Below are 18,439 nucleotides of genomic sequence, written 5' to 3' on the forward strand. Positions count from 1 at the left end.
AATTTCTTTCTGATTTCTTGTAGGACGGAAAAAAGGTTTTTGCATTGATGCCGTGACAGTTTTGATTCCATCATCATCACCGATAGCAGCGCATTTAATGATGAAACCATATGTTTTTTGTTTTTGAGACTTGACCGGGTTTAAATTTCTTGAGATGATGTAGCAGCTTTTACAAATCAACTTCCTGGTTTTTACCCGCTGGCTGCTTGCAAGCTCATTTGGGCTGTAAATACAAGTTCATCAGTAGGAACTGTGCTTCTAAGGCTTGGCTTGGTAAGCTCTCGTTTTGTTTGTCCAGTAATTTCTCTGAACTAAAGAGATGGACGTCCATATCTAACAGCAATATCACACATTTTAAATAAAATATTTTGATGAAGCCATCTCGCTTTAGTTAATAAAAGTAAGCTTTTCGGGACATGAAGTTTTATTTAAAAACAAAATGTTTGTCCAGTTTCTTAAACATTTTAAGATGGACTTTATATCAAGACTTTTTTAAGTGATGCCCCAAATCGTGTCTGCGCCACCCGTGGCGGTCATATGCCTTAAATCATATTTAAATCATAGTACTTATTTTTCGTATAAAGCGAAATTCATGACAACTTTAAACCATTAATCATCTTTGCTGTATTCCACATCAAAGTTCAATAGCTCTTTAAAAACATCCTTTACAAAACAATAAAATCACTTTGCAATCGTGTTACAATCGCATTTAGGAGAAATTCGATTACTTTTTTAAAAATCTAAATTTACCAATGAAAAATATCAATGTGTGGCAGGCGTAACTTTGGCTATTAGGTTAATGAACATTTTTTAAGAAACACCAGAATATTTTTTTAGATTTTTCTTTTACAAATACCAAAAAACTGTATTTATTTTTGTAAATTGCTCGTTTTTTGCAATAAGTATCTTTTTTTTCTATCTTCACATACCACCTATGAGTTGGAAGATTCCACAGTTCGAATATAAATAATTTATGCAAATATAAACTACCTACTTCTTCCTCCTTCTAATAATTCCTGTGTTAATTAAAATATAAATAACCGCACTGAGCAAAGAAAAAGATATTGAATTTTGTTTGTAGTGTAGGCGTGGGTAAATAATGTTTCATTCATACATTTTTCTTCTCGACTTGAAAAGCTTTTGAAAGAAGGTTATTTTGTGATAATAATTTCAACAACCGAACATTTTAATGATAATAATCGTATGTTTCATTGAAAATAAACCCACTTAAAAGTAGGAGGAGTACAATCATATACAGATTTATATCTTTGCGGTGCCATATTTACAGACTAAACCCCATAATGAAAGTAGTTTGTCTTGAATTTAATTATTGCAACTCAGATGTTATGATGATTTCCTCAAATGGTCTTTATGTGACAAGTTAGGGTGCATCTAATTTATTAATGTCACAATAATTTATATTGGCGCTTTTCTTTTTTAGCACAAACAAATATTTCTGAACACAGTCCTAGATTATCGATCATGCTCTGAACAACTCCAGTCTAAATAATGCGTATTGGAAGTGCTCTGAATTATTTGTAAAACACACACGAGCGCTCAGCTGTCACTATTTTACAAATGTCATTTTACTTGTCATTTTCATCAACAGAAACAAGAAATAAGACCAATAACTTAACCAATAACTGAACACCTTCAGAACGAAAAAACACACATTTTAAGCTCTGAACTTTTAGAAGTACAATTTTTCGTTTGACAGTTCAGGCTCTGCTCTGCACGAAAAAAAAAACTTCGATAATAGATTTAAAAAAATTTTGAGGATTGATATCATTTAAACGTCATTTAAAAATAAAATGGTTATTTATTGTAATCAGCAGATTCGAAGAAAATAGGTGGGAATAGGTGAAAACTCACACTTTTCAAGGCTCTGGTTTTGAAAGCATAAATGGTTTTCTAATAAGAACTTGACAAATTGTCCAATCAGATAACGTAATTCCCGTCTGGCGCTTCAAATAGTCCATGGGCTTTAATAGTGGATATTTTAATACGGTGAAATTTTGACTACTACTGAATAAATTGACAATGACAGTTCGATGATTAGTGAAAGGGTGTGTTCACAAATTAATTTTAAAGCTGTCCCTATTACAAACACCGATTCGCTTCATAGTTCACCCTTAAGTGTTAAATTCAATTGAAAGAAATTAATAGAAAATGTAAAATTTGTCATCTCTTTTATCAATTCAACTTTATACAACACCAAATGAACAAGATAATAACAATTGCATCTCAATCAGTCATAAACAGTCATAGGTATAACACTCATCATTCATCACACAAATTGCTTCATCATTTATGTGGTGGATGTGAAATTAAACTATACAAAGAAAAAATAATTTAAAAAATTCTCTTCAAAAGTCCATTCATCTGAATCTAAATGTTTGCAAAGTGACCAAAGAGGTCACCACTTTTATTATTCGTTTACGTATAGCTTTTTATAAGATAAGAGAAGATATGTACTAAGTCTAGTATATTTATGAATTGTACAATTTCTATATACATAGAGGCAAAAATGAACTAAAAACAAATTATAAATTAAATTAAAAAATTGAAACTAGAACAAACGAGAAATGAAATATTGTCTATGACTGTAACAAAGACAAAAATAAAATATCCACGCCTACAAATGTTGTGTCGTCGTTTTGATGTCGATGTTGTTTCCTAATTTGTGTACAATTTCAAGGACTTCAAAATAATAAAATTGAAAATTATAACAAAAACTACATTAAAATAAAATATAAGAAGGAACACAAATTACATTTAGGAAAAAAATGTTAATTAAACTAAAAGCTAAAGAGCTAAATGTGCATGATGTGTTGAAATGGAATTACATCACCATCTAAAGATATAACACATGTCTACAGTGCTGTTTAAAAAATGTATGTATTTAAGCCATATGTTTTGAGTTTAATTTGACACTGACAGTTGTAATTAAGCACTAGGACAAGAAATGAATAAACAAGTAATGAGGACACCTAAATAACTCGAGTATATTATACAACCAATTTTAAAACTAAAAATGTGTAAACCATTTTTAACCAATGTTCAAACGTCAAATTCAATATCATATTAGTTTTTTTCGTTGACGCTTTAAAAATACACTCACATTAAACTTGAAGTTTTTTATAGAATCACTTTTAATCACTTGTTCCACTGAGATCCCACATCGGGGGAGTTCGAATCTGTGATTTCAATCGAAAACGACGACGTTATGTTTATTATATGTACTGGACTACGTTCACATTTTGCACATGTTCTGAGCGCCTTATCATCATTTTAGAAGCCTCGTCTGTAGCCCACAATGTGACAGTTCTTTTTCTTAATAAACTAGAAAACAATGATGTTGGATTTGAATGTAGAGAAAGAACAACTGTTAGCTGTGAAATAAAACAAATTCATACACATACTCCACATCCATTATTGACTTGATCTATTTAAATTTTCTATTTTTATTACTTTTCAGATAACAAATTGAAATGACATCCATTAGCGAGATAAAAAATCCTAAACGCCAAAGTGAATAGGTAACAAATATTGGGACAAATGTGATGTACACCTAACACAAGTCAGCTGTCAAATAAGCTTAATTATTTTTAGAAGCAGTGTTGTCAGTTCGAAAACTTTCTTGAGTGAGTATCTGTAAGGTAATGAAAAACTCAAAATAACTCTTAATATTCCCAAGCTAGAACGCGTAGTGAAACTTAAGCAAATAAACAATGATTAAATAAGCACTGACGTACATATATCTACTTTTTTTCTTTTTTTTCCACAGTACTGTTTTATATTTTTCTAAAAGGAAACATTCAATTCAAATGTGGCAACTATCTTTCAAAACATATAAACATTAGCTCTGAGGAAATATCATGCCAAATCGATAAACAAAATTTTCTAAACCCAAACAAAAAAAAAGTTACCTCTAAGGAGAAGTTATGTATATGGTAAACATCTTGACTTTAAATGGCAGAGAAAATGACTTGAAATAGATTTTCGAAACTTCAGCTGATTTTTTTTCTGATTTATCGTCTGAAGAGATTCCACTTTGTCCAATAAAAATAAACAGAGCACGCATAGATAGACAGAACATCTGTGATTTGATCTGTCATCATTCTACAAAGTACAAGCCAAACCGAATTGCCCTTCATTATGTGCCGAGGCAACAACAAAAAAAAGACTATAAATCCATATTTTAAATGTGCTGACAACAAAAACAACTGTCAAAATAGCAAATACAATAATATTATATGGCTTCAATAATAATTAATTATAGATTGACCCAAATTAAAAAAAAAATGTTTTCGGGAGCAATCAACGGAGAGAAAAATTTGAATTTCCATAAATCGCATTCACACACGTTTCGGGTTATTATTTTATTAGTGACATAAGAAAACTACAACGATGTGAACAACGCTCTATATCGAACACAAATCAACAGTGGGGTAATATACAATAAAACTTTAGCTAATTTTGATTGATAAAATTTATAGCGAAACACCTTGTTCAAGATCGAATACACATACGTTTTGACTGACTTATATATGTAAACCTATACAAATTAAATAATATTCCGAACTTAAACAAATCGATTGATCAAATAGCATAAGGATATTCACGCAATGAAGTGATTTGGTAAATAAACTGTCAAATTTAATCATTTTTTCTGAAAAGTTCTGAAATAGTTTTATCTCTTACTTATGTTTGGCATCTTTGAGTATTAACTTTTTAAAAATTTATACGAGTTTCATAAAAACAAAATAGTTTTTTTGAATTTAAAGTAAGCATTTCACTTATTGATTTAAAAGGGAGTTCACGCAAACTTTTGTATACTTATCATTTTACACAATTTGTTGACTAAACACCTCGCGTGAATACCATAAGTATTTTCAAACGACACAAATGTCAATGCACTTTATTGAAACTGACATTTCTTCTTTGGTGAGACTTTTCACTGAATTTTATCTTTTTCCCACTTAGAGTTTTTTTTTTTTTAAAGTTGGGCCGAGATGTAATGATAAATGATCGTCTAATGCAAACAACTTCTAAAGCACTGTTTTCGTATAACCGAACTAAGTGATTTTATGACATATTAAGCAAAAAAATCCTTTAATAAAAATAAAACAAAAACACAAAATACATAAGACAATGTGGCTGTCACTTTTGACATTTATAAGACTTAGGAATTTCTTAATCTTCGAATATTTTTGATATTTATGAGATCCCAATATCATATCAAAATAAACCAAAAATTTGTTTTCAAAAAATATTTGTTGCTTCAATGGTTCACTGTGTTTCAGAAATCAGCCGGTATAACAAAATCCGGAGCACCAACTATAACAACAAATTGGAATTTTTCAAGTAGGCGGGTGGGTGTTTTGTCCCCATAGTCGCATTTCGCGTCATAATTGTAAAATTTTTAAATTATGATGATGACTATCTGATATTAGCTAAAGAACTTGATTTTATTTTGTTTAAAATTGTGTGAACAATATTCTTGAATGTGACGATAAAATATTATGATTAGTCATTTTTTTTATGAATGTGGTTTTTATAATTATTTTAAGTTAATTTAATTATTATTTTTTAAACTTATGGGAACTTAATTTGTTCTTTTTTCTATTGAAACAACTTAAACGTTTTTTATTGTGAGGAAGTTTATGAATATGTAAAAAATTTATATTTTTTAAATTCCTGCGTTTTTGTGAAATTATTTCTTTTGACATTTAAAAGATTCTCAAAGAGTAATTTATATTAAAATAGGTATTGATTATGTGAAATATTGTGACGTACGTGTTTTTCTATAAATTACTATTTGTATTTATTTTTGAATTGAATGGTTTCGTTGAATGTGTTCCAAATTGTATTTTTTTGAAACATAATTTTCAAGTCCTATCATTAATCATTTTCAACAAATTTTGTTGTTTTTTTCATAAATTATTCATCTGCAGGATAACGGAGGAAAAGAATTGCTAGACTAAAATTTTATAATTATGATACTTCGAGTAAAGAAAACTTAAATGAAAACAAGTTTTAGATCATTAAATATATCATAGAATTGGCTTTGAAATTAAATATTGCTTAATAATAAGAGAATCACTTAATTGAAAGTTTTGGAACTTTAAAACCAACTACATCAACAAAATTAAACATTTACCCCCTGATACATAATTCTGTACACATATGTAATACAAAATTTTGTTTTCTTGGAATTTTAGAATTTTTCAACTTAGCGTGGCCAATGAACTTTTTGGATTTCTCGTTAGTTCTAAGACTAACAAGAGACCTCTTTATATTTTGTCATTTTTAGGTTTATTTTATAGGTTTATTTTATATGTCTTTATCAACAAATATTTTCCTATCATGTAAATACTATAATTAAAAATTATCAGATGTTTTTGACGGTCGTGATATTAAAATAACGAGTTATTTATTTTGTGGTTTTAAAAGAATAGAGCTGTAATTCGACATCTGTCAAACTAACTTCTTAATCTATTTTTTTGTATCTTTAGTTAATAGTTTGAAATTTATGAAAGTTGATCGCTTAACTATCACGCAGCTCATACAAACTGTTAAGACCTACTTCAAAAATGGTGGTTCTGCCACAGCCGCTCATATCGTGCTTTAAGAAGAGATTATAGTTTACAAAATCGTCCAAACGCAAGCAATTGGAAAAATTGTCAAGAAATTTGAACAGACTGGTTTGGACTTTGGATACATTGTTTCGCTCGTACCACTGAAAATATCGCTGTGTAAGTGAAAGTGTTGTCGAAGACCCGAATGTTTCGATTCGTCGTCGTTATCAGGAATTAGGACTGTCTTACGGCACATTATACCGCATTTTGCATATGGATCTACACCTACATCCATATAAAGTCCAGATGAAGCCAGCTGACCATTCCCAACGTCGTCGTAGATATGTCGACGAAGCAGATTTCTAATTCGGTTAATAAACAAAATTGGCATATTTGGGATTATGAGAATCCTCAAGTTATTGAAGAGAAGACATTACATTCACAAAAAATTACTGTTGGGTATGCTCTTTTGTTAGAAAATGTGATTGGACCTTACTTTAACGAAAACGAAGATGGAACGACTGTCACGTTATTGTCATATGATAACCGAACTTTTTTTTGCCTGTTATTGAAGAATACGACTTGAAGAATATTTCGTTTCAACAAGAGGGTGCCCCATGCAACACAACTCATGCGAATATGGCTTTATTGCAAGAGACATTTTCTGGCCGCGTAATTTCTTGTCGTAGCGATATCAACTGGCCACCGAGATCATGCGATTTGACAAGGCTGGACTTTTTTTTGTAGGACTTTACGAAAGACCGTGTTTGTGCAGATACACTTTTAACTCTTGAACACTTAAAAACTTGCGTCAAGTTATGGCTAAGATACCGCCCAATATGTGTCAACAAGTGATCGAGAAATACTTCAAAAGAATGAATGCTTGCAACAATTTGCTTAATGGTAATTTAAATGATTTAGGGTTTCACACGTAATATCAACGTTCAAACTTTAAAAATAAAAATAAATATCTTTAAAATAATTTATTTTTTTTTATTTACGTTTACTTTTAAAACCGCAAAATGGATGATCCTATATCACTTAATAAGACATTTATGCTTTTGAGTAATATATAATTAAAATATTCGAGATTCAGAAATTTCTTTTCACGGCTTAATACTGTGTTTGTACCTTAAACCGTTCTAGACTTCATTCTAGGAATGTTTCAGTTAAGCTATAGTAATGTTTGCATATAAAAATCAAGTTTTAAGTTGAATTTTGAAAACTCACATGGGTTGGAATCGAAAAAATGGATTTAAAATACTTTTGTTCGTAATTCTGTAGATTATGTAGGACATAATTATGTATATATTTTTAAAATTCTGATATCAAAATTCTATACTTCAAAACGTTTACAAAATTTTGAAGTAAATAATTTTTAAATTTATACACAATTATTTACATGCATTTAATGTTTGACAGTAAATAATCATATTCCTTTTTCTGTACAGATAGTTAATAAAAAACAGAATTATCGAAAACACACTGTTACCGAATACAGTGTTTTGTGACAAGAAATTTTGATATTCAGTTTAATGACATAAATTATGTACAAACAGTGTTTTATTCATAAACTATTTTGTTATACGCTATTCTTAGTTTATACAATATTTTGAAATAGAAAGTTTGAGACATAAAGCAAAATTACCAAAAAGTTTCATACACAATTTGTATCAAACAGAATTCTTAAAAATGTCAACATTATTGAATTTTGTCTTTGATTGTTCAAAATTTCATAGAGATAGTAACCTTTTGTTGTCAAATTACAAAACTGCAAATCCAATATGTAAACGAAGTTTTTTTTCGGAAATGTGAGGTCTTTTCTTTATAGTCCGTGACATTTTAATATTAGACAAATTGCTATCAATCCAGTCTTTAGTAGAAACATAGACTAAGCAAGTCATACTTAGGAGGACATTTGGAGTGTCTAAAGTGTCAACTGTTAAGGATGATTTACACTATGGGTTTTTTATTGGATATAATCATTTAAAAACACTTGAAATATAAACTAATATTACGATGAAAATTTTTTTTTCGGTTCCTAATTTTGGTCAAAATTTATATTTTATTTTGATTTGGTTTTTTTTTTTAAACAAAATTAAAACTCTAACTTAAAAACTGCCTAACAATTTCAATTGGATCTCAAAAACGTAATTTTTAATTTTTAGGTGCATGTCATATTTACACAATAAAAGTAAGTACTTAAGTGTAAAAACAACTAGAAAGATTAGAACTTGACTTTTTGACTCTTTCTATTTTTTAAATTATTTTTATTACGTTGATGTCTCGTAATTATTGTTAAGAAAACTTAACTTAATTTTTAAACAACATAATTGCACTTTTATTATAAAAACAAACAAAAAATTCTCAATTACGTTTTCTATAACGAGAGGGAAATTAACCAGATAATTGGTAATTAATTCAAATCCGAGTCTTAAATTTCTCGATCACGTTAGGTTTTTGAGACATTATTTTTCAAAATTAAAAAAAAGCACACTACACCTGACAACTTAAAATTTAATCTTTGAACGCATCCTTTCACTTATCATCGAACTGTTATTATCAATTTATTTTTGAAATCAACTCAACATTTTCATCATGGAAAAATACATGAACGACTTATTCAGCACACTTTAAGACTCCAATTTTCGGTCAAAATTCTTAAATGCTCAAAAAACTAAAGACAACAGGTTGTTAGAAGTATTGAAAATACTGCCACCGTTCATGTGTCCGAAGCAAACGATCTAATTCAGTTGATTCCACGCCGCCGCCGGTGTTCTCAAGGTTCAGGCTTTGCTCAAACCAAATTATTGCTTATTTTGAGTAAAGGTCTTGGTTTCCATTCGTACAAAATTAAGGTGACTCAAGAATTGAAGCTGATGGACCAATTAAAGGGACGAACGTTTTTCGATTGCACAAGTTGTCAAATCCTTTTTGGAAAACCAGTCTTAACTCTTTTTGAGACAACTTAATAGTGATTATTTTCCAAATCAATAATCTCTATCATCAATATTCAGTTTAAATATTTATAGCATTAAGCCAAACTTTCGAAAAATATTCATTAGCTGTTTGATTTCACCCTTTTCTTTGAATCTAAAAAACTCCCTGATCCATTCCATTTATTCTAAAACGATTTTCATCAGAAAACAAGAAAAAACGTTGTAATTTTTGTTAAAATTTTTTAACTACATACTCGTACATATAGAAAACTATAAAAGTAATCATGAAAACGGGTATTTTTAAAATTAGAGTATATAGCTGAAATAGAAATTTGAATTTAGGACCTTTTAATCTTTTAAACATTAAAATTTTTCCTATCTGTAAAATTGGCCAATTAGCTTTTTCGGTGTGTAATACTGTATGTATGTATATTAAATATTTTTTTAAACATATTAAAAACAGGAAATCAACGTTTTATTTCAAAGTCTTAAAACAAAACGTTTTTAAGAATAACCTGTTTCTTTGTTTTTGCTCTATTGGAAATAATGAAAAATACCACGTAAAATAGGTCAAAAACTTAAGAAAATTGAATACAAGCACTAAAATTTGAAATTTCGAAGTTTTTGTTATTTTAGAGAGTAATTTTTTTCAAAAACCAGAACATTTTTGACTGGTTTTGATAAGGTTCAAAATATGAGAACTAATTCGTTTTGATTTTTTGTTCTTCTAAAACTAACAATTTCTATCAATTTATAATTTTTGGAAAACAAATATTTTTGACCTTTAATTAATCTCAAAGCAAATCAAAAACATACCTAAACTTTTTAAATCCTTAGACAAAATAATCCGTTTTCGTTTTGTTACGTTCTTCAGTGCTAAATGCTGCTTTTACATATATTCGTGTATATTCACTTATAAGGGTTTCTCAATTTTCAATAAATTACTGACTTATTTTTTGTATGCATGTATATGTGTACACATAAACGTTGAGTGATTCACACAAACAAATTCACAATTATTAATTCTCGCCGCAATTTCCGCTAACGAATCGAATGTTAAAATAAATTTTTACAATTTATTTTCTCAATTTTCAACATTCACTATAATTCACGTTAATTTAAAATATGGCGTCACTTTCGAAATTTTTCAAGTCAAGAGGCAGAATTTTTTAATTTTGAAAGTTTGTTGCACGAAAATATTTTATTTTTGATTTGATTAGTAATTTTTTTTTGTCGAAAGGGGGTGAATCGGTAAATGTTTTGGTATTCACAATTTTACGCGCTATGTAAATTATGATTCAAATTAATTATTTAGTAGAAGAAAGAATCAATTATAATTTTGTGTATTTTATTGGTTTACTTTAATTATTTATGTTTCAAATCTATTTCGTTTTCGAAGTCGTATTTTTCTTTTATTTGTTCTAATGCTTTGTATAAGTGATCTGTTTTAATCGCTAGTTTTTCTTATTTTAATCAAGAAAGTACGAATTTGATTAATTGAATTTTCGCCTCGTAATTTATGTACTTAATTTGAATGTCTTAAGTAAAGCAGAGTTTTCTTTTCTCTCTTATGCTTTTATTTTTAACTTTAATTCTCTTGTTTTTTTTTCTTTTATTTCAAAATATGTAATCAATATTTGTTTTAGTCTTTGGTTTTAACGCTCGCGTTTTTTTTTCGATTTATTTCAATACGTTTGTTTCAATATAACAATATAAATGAAATAAACTATGAAATTAGCGGATAGTTTTTCCATAAACACTTAAGATATATTAATTAAAAAATCGATAAAATTTAAGCAATTAAAACAAAACCAAAAATAAAACTAAAAGACAAGAACAAAATTTAATTTAATTTTATTTGTTTTCTAAGTGAGATCTTTCGTTTCGGCCGGACACCGATTGACTAATTTCACATTGAAAGCTTTTTTACATTTTTGATATTGTGTATATTGAAATATAAATGTAGTTGAGGAATTAAATATTATTACCACCGCCACCGTAGCGTCGTCCCCGCACTAAATAAAAAAGAATGTGAAGCTTTTTTTGTGTTGCTTGCGTGGGGGTTGATTTAGGTTTTTGGTATTGTATTTTTAAGGGAAGCTTTTCTTGTATAGTTTTTGTTATGTTGCATGTGTAAATAGGAAAATGATGATGAGGAATGAAAATGCCGGCTGAATTTTGTTTTCGTTTATAAGAAGAGGTTTTGAGTTAGAGAAAAAGGCGGGAAAAGTGGTATGTAGAAATAATAAGGGATGATCTTTGCTGTAGAGAGCGAGCAGTTGAGTGGAGACACTGTGACGTATGATTTACAGTGTTGGAAAAAAAAATAAAAACAAATGTCTTCTTATTTTTAATACATTAAATTTGTTTACATTTCCCGACGTTTCAAACAAATGAAACAGCAAAATTCTTTCTTTAGTTTTGTAACTCTTTTCATATTACGTTATAAATGTTGGAAAACAAAATTAACACTCTTCACTGAAACAAAAAACAAATAACTAAATACTTTCATAGTTGGTAAAATTGCTGTGCAAAACATTTACAACTTAGAATTACAATGATTCTCCAGAATTTTCTCCAGATGAGTCCTGAAACTAAAGGACGTTCTTATCCCTCTACCTTCCCAAAATCATCATCCATTCCCACATAAACAAGGCATACAAGCCAACGTTTATGTCACCAACTCCCATCCCACCTCCCACGTTGTAATGGCGAAAAAGCTAGCAGCGGTCCTATCTCCTATGCTCCTTCTCACTCTAGCTGATTTGCTGTTACCGAATCCCAATCTTTTCCTTACACATCAGAATGATGAATTTACATCAACTGGACTCTAAGAATCCAATCAAATTTGAGCAATACATTTTTGAATTATTCCTGTAAAACTTTTCAATTTTTCCAATAGTGCAGCTTGTATAGAGTGTTCCATTAAAGGCGGGTCGATTTTACAATTAAAAAGAGCCTGGGATGGACCCACACTGATAACTTCCCATCCCATCTGTCGATGCGTCTTGCTTAATAGGATTGTAGGTTATCTTAAGAAGTCCTATGCAGCCAGCATTACGCATTGAAAACTAGCGGCAATATTAATTGCATTGAAGTGCTAGGTTTCACAAGGCCACCACATCGGCGCTGCACAGAAGGACCAAAGATGCTCGCGAGCTCTACAAAAAAAAGAGGATAGAGGAACACCGGCGTATTATTTTTTGTAGATTATAATTCTTATAAAAAAAACCGAGTGTTTGATTTCTATAAACAAAATTTTTAATGTCGAAAACAATATTTTTTGTGAGATAAAATTAGTTTGAGATGTTCAATCAACTCCTACTCTCACCTCCCCGCGGTGAACATCGGGTGCCTAGTACCTCAACTGGAGACTGGGTTCCAACCCCAGTGGAAAGTTGTTGGGGGCAGCAAACGAGAGAGGAGGGGAGAGGTATTTCCACTAAGGCACCTCTCCTTATCCAAGCGGCAGCGGACGATTTCTCGAGATGGAATCAACGGTGTCGTCTACAGTTCCAGTAAGGTTGAACTACTTAGTGAACACCTTATAGGGCTTCTTCGACATATTCGGAGCCCAGGAATGTAAAGGAGCGGTTTATCCGGCTCCCATTCCTTGGAGTTATACTAAGGATCTGGCCCTCCAGGTTGGGGGTTTTGCCGTCGGGGTGACTTCCTTGCCACGTAAAAAATATCTTTAGTTGCGAAGCACCAACAAGCCTCGGATATGGACGGATTCACTGTTGTTGTTACTCAGGCAAATAGTCTTGAGTTTTAACAGTTTGAGCGAGGGCATCACGACAATTCACATCAAGGCTAAATTCGCCAACATAAGCCTAATAAGCGCGCATGCCAAAACAGAGGAGAAAGATGAAGACACCAAAGACATATTCTTCGAGCTCTTGGACAAGACTTATGAGCAGTGCCATGGCTATGACATTAGAATTATCTTAGGAGATTTTAACGCCAAGGTAAAAAGAGAAGACATCTTTGGTGGCATAATCGGGAGATACAGCCTGCACGACACCACCTCCGACAAAAAATTCAGGCTGATCAATTTCGCTGCGGGGCGAGACTTTCTGGTAGCGAGTACGCAGTTAACACACCTTAAATTCCACAAAGGGACATGGAAATCTCCTGTTCAATCAACAAAACAAGGAAGTAATGTGAAAAGTTTCGACGTTAGATGGCTACAATCGCAAGAGATTGCCATGTCCTTTTCCTAGCGAGTCTCTAGTATCCTCTTAAGGAGTCCTATGCTGCCTGCATTAAGCATTGAAAATCAGTGGCAACATTGCCTTGCAGCCATCAGAGATGCCGCCTCTGAACTGCTAGGTTTCACACGGCCACAACAGCGAAACCACTGATTTGACAACGAATGCCAGCAAGCGCACGCAGTGAAACAAGAGACCAGAGCTGCTTGCGAGCTCTACGAGCAGAGGTAAAGGAAACCTCCCAGGGGTACCATCCATAAACCAAAGCCTGTAAGGACTATCAGGGAACATCGTAGTGGAACAGCAGTCTATGTTGAGAATATGGAAAGACCACCTCTCCTCAACCGAATTCCGCTGTAAGAAAGCAGTAAGAGAGATAAAACCACTCAACCTAGGCGACGCAGATCAAAAATTCCGCTTACCCGACATAGACGAAGTGACGAAGATAGTTATATCTAAACTGAAGTTAAACAAAACTGCTGAACTTGACGCCATCGCTAACGAACTATTTAAAGTAGCAGGCGATGACTTGGTAGGGAACATGCACCAACTTATCTGCAAAATATGGTCGGAAGAAAGCATGCCCGATGAGTGGAATCTCAGCATAGTTTGCCCGATACATTAAAAAGGAGACATTCTAAATTGCGCCAACTACAGAGGCATCAGTCTCCTTAACATTGCATATAATCTGCCGTATTATGTGAACGTCTGAAGCCGTTCGTCAACAACCTGATAGGTCATTATCAGTGTACTTCAGACCAGGAAATGGATACTTCAAATGGATACCCACCATCTCTTTATCGATTTTAAAGCCGCGAATGACAGCATCTATAGGGAAGAGCTCTACAGAGCAATGTCTAGTTTTGGCATCCCTGTCAAACTTATTCATTTGTGCAGAATGACAATGGAGAATGCACGCTGCTCTATCAAGGTCGGAAAAGATATCACCGATGCATTTGATGTCAAAAAAGGTTTTAGACAAGGCGATGCACAGTCATGCGACTTCTTCAACATCGTTCTGGAAAGAATTGTGCAAAACTCAACCGTCAACACTAGAGACACAATATTCCAAAGGTCCATCCAATTACTCGGATACGCAGATGAATTTGACATAAGGTGAAGACCTCAACCAATTTTGTGTGCGAAACTGGAGACAGCTAGCTAGGGACCGAGCTGGCTGGAGACGCATGTTGGTTGTGGCCCAGGTCCGCCCCGGACTGTAGCGCCACCTTAAGTAAGTAAGTATAAGTATACTTTTCCCCGAAAAATTGAAGCAATGCTTTTTTAGGTATAAGAAATGAAAACTTTTAAAAAGTGACTTCATTTTGACAACTTGTCTCAGTATATCCCTCCCACTTGGTGCTTAAAAAAAAACAGAAATAAAACAATTAAAACGTCAAAAATGAACTTTTCTTTAAGCGACTCATTTGAAATGTCATCATTTTATTCCATTCATGACTTTATGGGTTTAAAGGCGAAATTGACGCAGTCATATCTTATTATATGAACAACTTTTTCGTGGGATTTCCATCATTTTGTTGTGTCATAGAATTTTAACAACTGTCAGTGTAACAAGTTGACACTTCAGTAGACGTTTTAAGTTAAGAATCTAAGCGTATCCATTATCTTATCCTCAATCTTTGAAAGCAAGAAACTTGGAAAGTTGTAAAGGAATACAAAAAGAATATTATTGGACAACTTATAATTATATTTTTAAAAAAAATCTAAACGTCAAGAAAGGCTTAGACATCAAAATCAGTCACCTAGAACCAGTTTAATCTGATTTTAAAATATCATTTTCAATTTATTAAATTGTTATTCAAGGAACTAACTATATGCATGAATTTTATTCATTTTATAATTAATTAAAGGTTAATAAAAATAGATAACATTCATAAAGTTAAATGGTCATTAATTTAAAATCATGTAAAGTAAAGCTGTTGTTTTTTTCTTTTCAATTGTCTACCGATAACGATCTTTTTAATAAAACAATAGGGTGTTTTTTGTGCAAGATCCATCATCACGTCAACAGACTAAATAATAAAGTAAATAATATAACAAAAGGAATTAAATAGTAAGCAATCGGATTATAAACTAGTATAAATAAGCCATGATCAACAATTGAGGCATATTGTATAATCACGAATACAAAGAATCTAAGTAAAGGATCAAAATGAACAAGCTTATAATTTTTGCAGGCCTATTTGTTAGTTTGATCTTCGTTATGGTAAATTAATATTTTTTTACATATTTTTTTAGAAAAATTGTAATTTTTAAATATATGCAAATTTTTATTTTTTATGAAAAGAACTCGGTTGTTGCTCAAAATCCTTCACCTATGCCTCCACCAATGGGAATGCCAAAACCTTCACTTGCAAGACTTCATGGTGCAATCATTAGAAATAACATAATGAATTTAGGGCGTGCTTTAGATAATAAGCCTCATAATAAGCCAATGACACAAGGTTTGGCTTTTCCAAATGTAACAAAAGAACAAATTGAAAAGAAAATGAAAAAAAATTAAAGAAAAAAAACATTTTGTAAGTTAAAGTTAAATGTTTTGAAATAAAGTCCTTAAGCATTTTAAATGGAAATTTTATTATGGTGAAAAGTAAAATGACGAAATGTATGTCAAACAAAATTCGGTAAAAACTAAGGGACAAATTTAAGTTATAAGTACAGCTTTTACTTTTTTTAACACATTAGAGCTTCATTTTAAGCAAAAGCTTAATATAATTAAGATGAATTCTAATTTTAAGTTTTTTTTCAAATAAATTTCGTAAAATTTTAATTTTCATTGTTTGTCATTATTGAAAATTTTGTTTCGAGATTTAAAAGCGAATGAGGTCCGTTTTCTAATATAAGTCTATAGGCCCAACTATAATAGGCATAAGCAAACATAAGCTTATGTCAAAAACCCAACGAAAATTCACTTAAGTTTGCGAAATTACTGCATAGCCATAATGCAATTTTGTTCACGTATCTACATGTCTGATTTTACTTATGCGGCGGGCGACTGGGATCGCTCTTGCTTTTAAGTGTGCTTAAGTTAACGAAACTGAGAAAAATTGAACGAAACGGAGCTAGACTCCATTATATTCACTCGTATTGAGATTCTTTGTATTCGCACGTTTACTAATTCGCGCATATGCTAGCTTATGCCTATTATAGTTGGGCCTTATGTCCTATTCAATGGTTTGCACGAAACTAAAAGTTCGTAACTAAGTGAATTTTATTTTGTGGGGAAGGAAAAGAAGAGGCGAAAGTCCTTAAGTTGGACTTATGAAATTTATAAGGTTATGTCCTTTGATGTAAATTGTTGAATAACTTACTCGTTTTGGATCTCGTATTGAAGCTTCTCAACAAAAACACTCAATTCTTATTGCAGATAGCTGCGAATACTGCTTCGCATATTTAGAGCTGGGCAACTTTGAAGCAACCGGTCTGCGCCTTCCAAACCATTTACTTTCGTTCTCGTGTGTTGGGGAACTAGGGAATTGTTTTTGAAATTATTTTCATACAGAAATGTTTGTTTTGATAATAGCATTACTATCAATGTTTTCGAACTGCGTAGATTCCTGCTCGTCGGATATTTGAGCCTTTGCGATTTTTAATTTTGGGTAAAGCGGATTTCATAACTCATCGGGTTTATATTTCCCCCAGTTACCTATTCTTTGCTTTGGTTGTTCTAAGTTCTATAAATTTAAAAGATATTATATAGTCTAAAGCATTATATAGTATAGACTATTATATAGTCTACATCAGCTTATTTTAGTGTTTTCTTGAATAAATAAATAAATTAATTAATTTTGGTAACATTAAATAAAAGTTAGTTCCTACCTTCACCTTTTTACCAAATTTTAAAAAGTGTGATTGTCATTTTCAAAACACTTTTTTTTTTAATACATTGTTATAATAAATATCTTATCTCAGAATCAACAAAAGGAAAGCTGCTGTACGGACACTTTTTGAACTATGAGTGTAAAATCAAAGAAATCCAAAAAAAAAATCAAGTATGGCTACACTGAATAAAAAACAGGGAAGAAATGTCAAAATCAACCAATTTTGGGCGATTTTTTTTTTTTAAGTGAACTTTAAAAATTCATTTAAATTAGAAATAAATGTTTTGTCGCTTTAAAATTGCTATAATTATTATTTATTTTCACATAACTATAAAATAAAAAAATCCGCGTGAAAAGATATGTTTGCTACCACTTCAGCAGTCCATCTACATATACATAGTCTTATTTAATAGAATTCGCTAAACAGATGAATAGTTATACAGTAAATAAGGATTTATGTAGGCTCTATGTAACGTTGCGAAAATTCCTATTTATACAAAATTCTGCTATAAATTTTAGTTATACAATGCTTATATCAAAAAAGTACCAAAATGTCTATAAAATCAGCTTGTTGTCATAACAACTAAAATATAACAAAATAATTCCAATTTTTTTATGATATTCTCTTTCGAAAATCTATATTTTTTAAATTCTTCGTTTCTTCGGCTCACGAGCTAAACTGGAGAGGCATTATTGTTTTCTTTTTAATTTGAAAATGTAGAGAAATCAAAACTATATTTAGGAAATAATAATAACAATAATTTCCTTATGTAGGCTCTATTCAACCTCAAATGCGTTTAACTTATTATGGTACTATGCAACCTTTCATACGTTTAAGGGGGTATTCTGGTCTAGAGACATGAATT

The 18,439-nt window shown here is 31.1% G+C and overlaps 1 protein-coding gene and 1 long non-coding RNA gene across 5 annotated transcripts in view; one reads left to right on the forward strand and one right to left on the reverse strand.

The window, feature by feature from the left end:
- Nucleotides 1-18,439, reverse strand: part of LOC129943060 (restin homolog) — a 240,161-nt gene that overhangs the window by 173,696 nt on the left and 48,026 nt on the right. For 3 of the 4 annotated variants that reach the window (XM_056052275.1, XM_056052274.1, XM_056052272.1), the window contains exon 1: nucleotides 10,337-11,425. The exons of the other annotated variant lie outside the window; for it this stretch is intronic. The gene's annotated coding sequence lies outside the window, so the exon portion shown is untranslated. Of the gene's footprint in view, nucleotides 1-10,336; nucleotides 11,426-18,439 lie in introns of those variants that run through there. 4 annotated transcript variants of the gene reach the window in all.
- LOC129943072 (uncharacterized) lies at nucleotides 15,814-16,319 on the forward strand. Its single transcript, XR_008781158.1, has 2 exons — nucleotides 15,814-15,958; nucleotides 16,040-16,319. It is a non-coding gene; the product is annotated as an uncharacterized LOC129943072 (long non-coding RNA).

Source organism: Eupeodes corollae, chromosome 1 (genome assembly GCF_945859685.1).
Source record: "Eupeodes corollae chromosome 1, idEupCoro1.1, whole genome shotgun sequence".
NCBI lineage: Eukaryota > Metazoa > Arthropoda > Insecta > Diptera > Syrphidae > Eupeodes > Eupeodes corollae.